Here is a 7,255-nt window from a genome sequence, read left to right as displayed (position 1 = left end):
ATTAGGTTACAATACAGTGTGTGACTGGATGCTGCTGGAACAGTTGTTTCAGTATTCAAACATGAGCTCTGTGTGGAGTCCTAATGATAAAGGCTGTCATTGAATCACTACTCGAAAGCCTGCTGTGACTGTGTTGCTTTTAGCCAAAGATGTAGACCAGATAAGCTGATTTGGATGGTGATTAAGTTTCAAATCAAATGTTGTTATTGTAACTGTGAAGACACAGCTCAGCCTCTAGGTCCTTGTGAGACCAGCTCTGATCTGCCACATGTGTGTCTCTGTGTGACTGCCTGGTAAAGAAACTTCAATCAGACACCCTCCCATGGACATCAAAGGGTGTTAAGCGGAAGTAAACGCTGCTGTCACTAAGTTCACAGCTCCAGCTCTCAGCCACATCAGGACGTGTTTGATTGAGCCCTGGAGTTAGATGAAGATACATTGAAGCAGATGTTATTGTGGGTGTAGTGAAATACTTGTGTTCCTAGCTCCAACAGTGCAGTGGTATCAACAATTCACAACAATTCACACAAATCTAAAAGTAAAAATATATAAATAGGACGAGCAATGTCGGAGTGGCATTGACTAAAATACAGTAGAATAGAATACAGTATATACATATGAGATGAGTAAAGCAGTATGTAAACATTATTAAAGTGACTAGTGTTCCATTATTAAAGTGGCCAGTGATTCCATGTCTATGTACAGAATATAGAGCAGCAGCCTCTAAGGTGCAGGGTTGAGTAACCGAGTGGCAGCCGGCTAGGGATGGCTATTTAACAGTCTGATGGCCTTGAGATAGAAGCTGTTTTTCAGTCTCTCGGGCCCAGCTTTGACGCACCTGTACTGACCTCGCATTCTGGATGGTAGCGGGGTGAACAGGACGTGGCTTGGGTGGTCGGTGTCCTTGATGATCTTTTTGGCCTTCCTGTGACATTGGGTGCTGTAGGTGTCCTGGAGGGCAGTACTCTGGCCAGAGGAGTTTTGGATCAGATCCAAAACTGTCCGATATGCTGTATCTTTCCTCCTGAACAGAATTCAGATTAGCCTATCAGAGGACTCATAATGTTGAAGACTGCTGGTTATGTAAAATACCTTGGGGAAACAGAACATAATATTCACCCATACAAAATGGTTGAATGTACTGTACTGTAGCTTCATTCACTGTCATTTCGTTGTTGTGTTTCCAGTTGTCTGAGGGGACAATGTGTGAAGGTCATCTCACACATTCAACATAGTAACATACTGATTTCCCACATGACAGCTTTTGAATCATTGCTATGGCAACATTTGACAGACACTCTTCCACAAAAACTGTACATGATGCCTCCTGGCCTGGTCTCGCAACATGGGGGTCTCAATGCTACCTATCCCTGTCTCCCTGCAGTTTCCTCTGGCACATATCCTGTACTGAATACTGAAACAACATTTATTTATTTATTTTTATTTTACCGTTATTTTACCAGGTAAGTTGACTGAGAACACGTTCTCATTTGCAGCAACGACCTGGGGAATAGTTACAGGGGAGAGGAGGGGGATGAATGAGCCAATTGTAAACTGGGGATTATTAGGTGACCGTGATGGTTGAGGGCCAGATTGGGAATTTAGCCAGGACACCGGGGTTAACACCCCTACTCTTACGATAAGTGCCATGGGATCTTTAATGACCTCAGAGAGTCAGGACACCCATTTAACGTCCCATCCGAAAGACGGCACCCTACACAGAGCAGTGTCCCCAATCACTGCCCTGGGGCATTGTGATCTTTGTTTAGACCAGAGGAAAGAGTGCCTCCTACTGGCCCTCCAACACCACTTCCAGCAGCACCCGGTCTCCCATCCAGGGACTGACCAGGACCAACCCTGCTTAGCTTCAGAAGCAAGCCAGCAGTGGTATGCAGAGTGGTATGCTGCTGGCAACATGCTCTATTCGAAATACAATAGGCAGAATCAAAGGTAGTAACAAAAATAGTGTTAGTCCATATCTCTTAACAGCATAGACACTATGTTTCATACTGAATAATTCATATAATATATTATCTCATCATTACACTAGTGGTATAATACACAATCAAATCATTATTTCAATCTCTATTTGAGAAATGGTTTGAGATTCACTCTTCAACTGTGGCACTTTTTCGGCACGACAGTACCCAAATCTTCTTCTTTCATCCTTGTTCTATTGAAGCCTCCAAACTCTAGTGTGTGGAATCTCTCTCTTTCCTAAAAGGCTGAGGGGGAGAGAATGAGGATATTCGTTAATTCATTTTCCCTCCTTCTTTTCCTGACCCAGGATGACCTTGTACAACCTTTCCTCGAAGACGTCATTATTACATAACCACAACAGAAACCTAGTATGTAGGCAACTCTTCCCTCCAATACGGCTCAATCTCTGACTAAAATATGTGTTTGTGGTATTAACATAGGGGCATGGGTCTAAGCAGATTATGTGTGTTTCCAGCATTAGTTTAACCAGAAGAGGCTTATTAAATGACGAGATCCATACTTCCAGCCCTCAATCTCCCTTTCTGTCCTTCTGTTGCTGGGCTCTGGTACTGACCCTGTGGCCAGCTGGTGCAGGGCCACATGATCCTCTCTGGCACTCCACTGAAGATGCTGCTATGTCATATTGGAAATAGTAATTGCTTGAATAGCAGAAGTAGTTGAGAGAATGAGAGGAGGCTAGTCTCTCTCATTAAGAGGAGTGTGGGCATCTGCATCTCACTCTCATTTGAAGGATGAAAGAGAGCATTGCCAAGCATTCAGAACAACCCACCACCAAACATGAATACACACATAGATACAAACTGTTTGTAGTCTTTTCTTTATAGATTTAGATGAGTTTTGGATAAAAGACTAAGCAAGGCTGTTTGAGGATGAGATAACGAGAGGTACATTTCATTTCAATGATGAGAGCGGGGCATTGCTTTCAGGCTAACTTGAAGCTGGACTCGCTGGTCACCATTGGACAGTTTAGATACATTTTGAGGGAGATATGTGATAGTTGTGCTTGTTTTGATTAATCTTGTTGTACTGTATGTATTGTATTGTGTTGATGTTATTTTGCTTTATGTTGTATTGAATTGTGTGTTCATGTTCACAGGGCTCCCTTGAGAATGAGATCCTGGTCTCAATGGTGAACCACCCCTAAAAGTTCAATAAAACAAATTATAAAAAGAAATGAGGTGAGAGCACTTAACTAGAAATCTTCTTGGAAAAAGTACCATACACATACAGTATGTTTCATGTTTTTTAGTAGCAAATCCGTAAACATGGGCACCCTCATAGATATTATCCTGACCAACTTGCCCTCCAAACACACCTCTGCTGTTTTCAATCAAGATCTCAGCGATCACTGCCTCATTGCCTGCATCCGCTATGGGTCTGCGGTCAAACGACCACCCCTCATCACGGTCAAACGCTCCCTAAAACACTTCTGCGAGCAGGCCTTTCTAATCGACCTGGCCCGGGTATCCTGGAAGGATTTTGACCTCATCCCGTCAGTAGAGGATACCTGGTCGTTCTTTAAAAGTAATTTCCTCACCACCTTAAATAAGCATGCCCCTTTCAAAAAATGTAGAACTAAGAACCGATATAGCCCTTGGTTCACTCCAGACCTGACTGCCCTCGACCAGCACAATAACATCCTGTGGCGAACTGCACTTGCATTGAATAGTCCACGCGATATGCAACTTTTCAGGGAAGTCAGGAACCAATACACACAGTCAGTCAGGAAAGCAAAGGCTAGCTTTTTCAAACAGAAATTTGCGTCCTGTAGCTCTAACTCCAAAAAGTTTGGGACACTGTAAAGTCCATGGAGAATAAGAGCACCTCCTCCCAGCTGCCCACTGCACTGAGGATAGGAAACACTGTCACCACCGATAAATACATGAAAATCAAGAATTTCAATAAGCATTTCTCTACGGCTGGCCATGCTTTCCTCCTGGCTACCCCAACCCCGGCCAACAGCTCCGCACCCTCCGCAGCTACTTGCCCAAGCCACCCCAGCGTCTGCTTCACCCAAATCCAGATAGCAGATGTTCTGAAAGAGCTGCAAAACCTGGACCCGTACAAATCAGCTGGGCTAGACAATCTGGACCCTCTCTTTCTAAAATTATCCGCCGCCATTGTTGCAACCTCTTTTACCAGTCTCTTTCATATAGTCCGAGATCCCTAAAGATTGGAAAGCTGCCGCGGTCATCCCCCTCTTCAAAGGGGGTGACACTCTAGACCCAAACTGTTTTAGACCTATATCCATCCTGCCCTGCCTTTCTAAAGTCTTCGAAAGCCAAGTTAATAAACTTGACCATTTCGAATCCCACCGTACCGTCTCCGCTGTGCAATCCGGTTTCCGAGCTGGTCACGGGTGCACCTCAGCCACGCTCAAGGTATTAAACGATATCATAACCTCCATCGATAAAAGTCAGTACTGTGCAGCCGTCTTCATCGACCTGACCAAGGCTTTCGACTCTGTCAATCAACTAATTGACAGAGTGGTCTCGCCTGGTTCACCAACTACTTCTCAGATAGAGTTCAGTATGTCAAATCGGTTGTCCGGACCTCTGGCAGTCTCTATGGGGGTGCCACAGGGTTCAATTATCGGGCCGACTCTTTTCTCTGTATATATCAACGATGTCGCTCTTGCTGCGGGTGACTCTCTGATCCACCTCTACGCAGGCGACACCATTCTGTATACATCTGGCCCTTCTTTGGACACTGTGTTAACTAACCTCTAAACGTGCTTCAATGCCATACAACACTCCTTCCGTGGCCTCCAACTGCTCTTAAACACTAGTTAAACTAAATGCATGCTTTTCAACCGATCGCTGCCCGCACCCGCCCGCCCGACTAGCATTACTACTCTGGATGGTTCTGACTTAGAATATGTGGACAACTACAAATACCTAGGTGTCTGGATAGACTGTAAACTCTCCTTCCAGACTCATATTGGCTCCAGGTCATCTACAAGTCTTTGCTAGGTAAAGCTTCGCCTTATCTCAGCTCACTGGTCACGATAACAACACCCACCCGTAGCACGCGCTCCAGCAGGTATATCTTTCTGGTCATCCCCAAAGCCGACACCTCCTTTGGACGCCTTTCCTTCCAGTTCTCTGCTGCCAATGACTGGAACGAATTGCAAAAATCGCTGAAGTTGGAGACTTATATCTCCCTCTCTAACTTTAAACATCAGCTATCTGAGCAGCTAACCAATCGCTGCAGCTGTACACAGCCCATCTGTAAACAGCCCATCCAATCTACCTACCTCATCCCCATAATGTTTTTATTTACTTTTTTGCTCTTTTGCACATCTGCACATCTATCATTCCAGTGTAATTTGCTAAATTGTAATTACTTTGCTACTATGGCCTATTTATTGCCTTACCTCCTCACGCCATTTGCACACACTTTATATAGACTTTTTTTTCTATTGTGTTATTGACTGTACATTTGTTTATTCCATTTGTAACTCTGTGTTGTTGTTTGTGTCGTACTGCTTTGCTTTATCTTGTCCAGGTCGCAGTTGTAAATGAGAACTTGTTCTCAACTGGCCTACCTGGTTAAATAAAGGTGAAATAAAAATAAATAAATAAATAAACAAAATAAACGTAGGCTTCCAACTAAAGGGGGAGAACATTGAGAGACAAATTTAAAAAAGAAATCTGCATTACTCAGCAAGCTTTTTGCACAATGTTATGATTGCCTCGAGAAAATGAGGTAGAGCGTGATAGTGTGTGCGTATGTATGTGCATATGTTTGTGTCTGTGTGTGTCATTCAAGGCTGCCTAGTGTTTTGAGGTGAGCCAGCGATTGCGTCTCTTCAGCTGAAAGGAAGAGGAAAAAGATAGAAAACGGACAAGAAGTCCTCCTGGGTCTAGAATTCTGTTTCTATAAAGTACACACTCCTACACACAGCTCACTACTCCATTTTATACCTTATTTGTCAATGCCATCGCAGGCAGAATAACAATTGAGCCATTTCTTACACAACACCTCCCACTCAACCACAACTTCCATGGTCCTGAGAACACTGAGCAGCTTGCTTTGGATCATCTCCTCATGCACAGAATGTCAATCACTCTTTTGAGTAAAAAAAATCTAATTAGGACACATGATGTGTAACTGAGAATGCAGTGTACTCAGCAGACATTTGGGCTCTGGGAGAAGAGATGGGGAACACAGGAAGTGGTGACGTGTGCAGTAACGTTGGTTTGGTTGCTTCGGTTTTTAATTCACCTGCTTAGCTACTCCAATGGGCTAGAGGGGACTGCTGGTTTATCATTTACTACCAGATTTTTTTCTAATAATGGAGGCAGGAGAGAGATGGATGACCTTTCAGGCATTGTGGGGGAGGTCTGTCGTGGAAAATTGCAAGATTATGTTATAATGCTTGTATTATATTATAATGGTTGTTTAATTCAACAGAATAGAGTATTCTGTTAACTATTGTGTGTGTGTGTGTTCCTCTGAGGATGGGCCTCTATGAGATAGCACTGACAGAGATTTACGATGTTTTTGGGTGATAAAACCTAAAGAGCATTCCAGAGAACATGAGCTAATGGTTCTGTTCTATGCCGTGCCAGGGAGAGACGGTTCCCTTTTGGAGTAAGAGGGCCAGACACTGGTCTTTACAATGAAAACTGTTGACACAGCAGTAACTGTCTGCTATGTTTTATAGATATCTTTCATACAAATCTTAATCTTTGTGTACAGTTCCTAAGATCTGTGGTTCGTCATGTAAGTTGAGAGGGGTGTATCTTGGCTATAAAAGATCTTTGTAATTTTCTGTAGTCACTCTCAACGGTTCATTAGAAATAGTGAATTGTTGAAAGTCAAATGCTATTGCAAAGCTTATTATTATTGAAGATGTAGTTTAAGTATAACTCTGACTGGTGTGTGAAGTTTGTCTCTCTCCTGATTTGGTAATACAGAAATTAACCACCACAGGTCGCAATATCTCTGTAATGTACAGAGGTCTGCTGCCACTGGGGATATGCATCAGGGAGGGAATCCCCCAATTAGCTGACTGACCACTCTTAATGGCCGATGGACAGGGACGGACTGGGAACAGAAATCGTCCCAGACATTTATTACACATTGGCTTGTTTTGTTCTATGAGGCCCCCACACCAGACCATTTTCTTTTCCCTTGAGGCCCCCATAATGACCAAGTAATGACCATTTTGTGCAAAAAAACACAATTTAGACAGGCCCACTGGGCTCTCTGCCGATGGAGCTATTCTTAAGCCTGCAGTCTCGGCCAA

This window comes from Salvelinus alpinus, chromosome 1 (assembly GCF_045679555.1).
Source record: "Salvelinus alpinus chromosome 1, SLU_Salpinus.1, whole genome shotgun sequence".
Classification (NCBI taxonomy): Eukaryota; Metazoa; Chordata; class Actinopteri; order Salmoniformes; family Salmonidae; genus Salvelinus; species Salvelinus alpinus.
The sequence above is the reverse complement of the archived record's forward strand: the minus strand, read 5'-3'. Positions refer to the sequence as shown.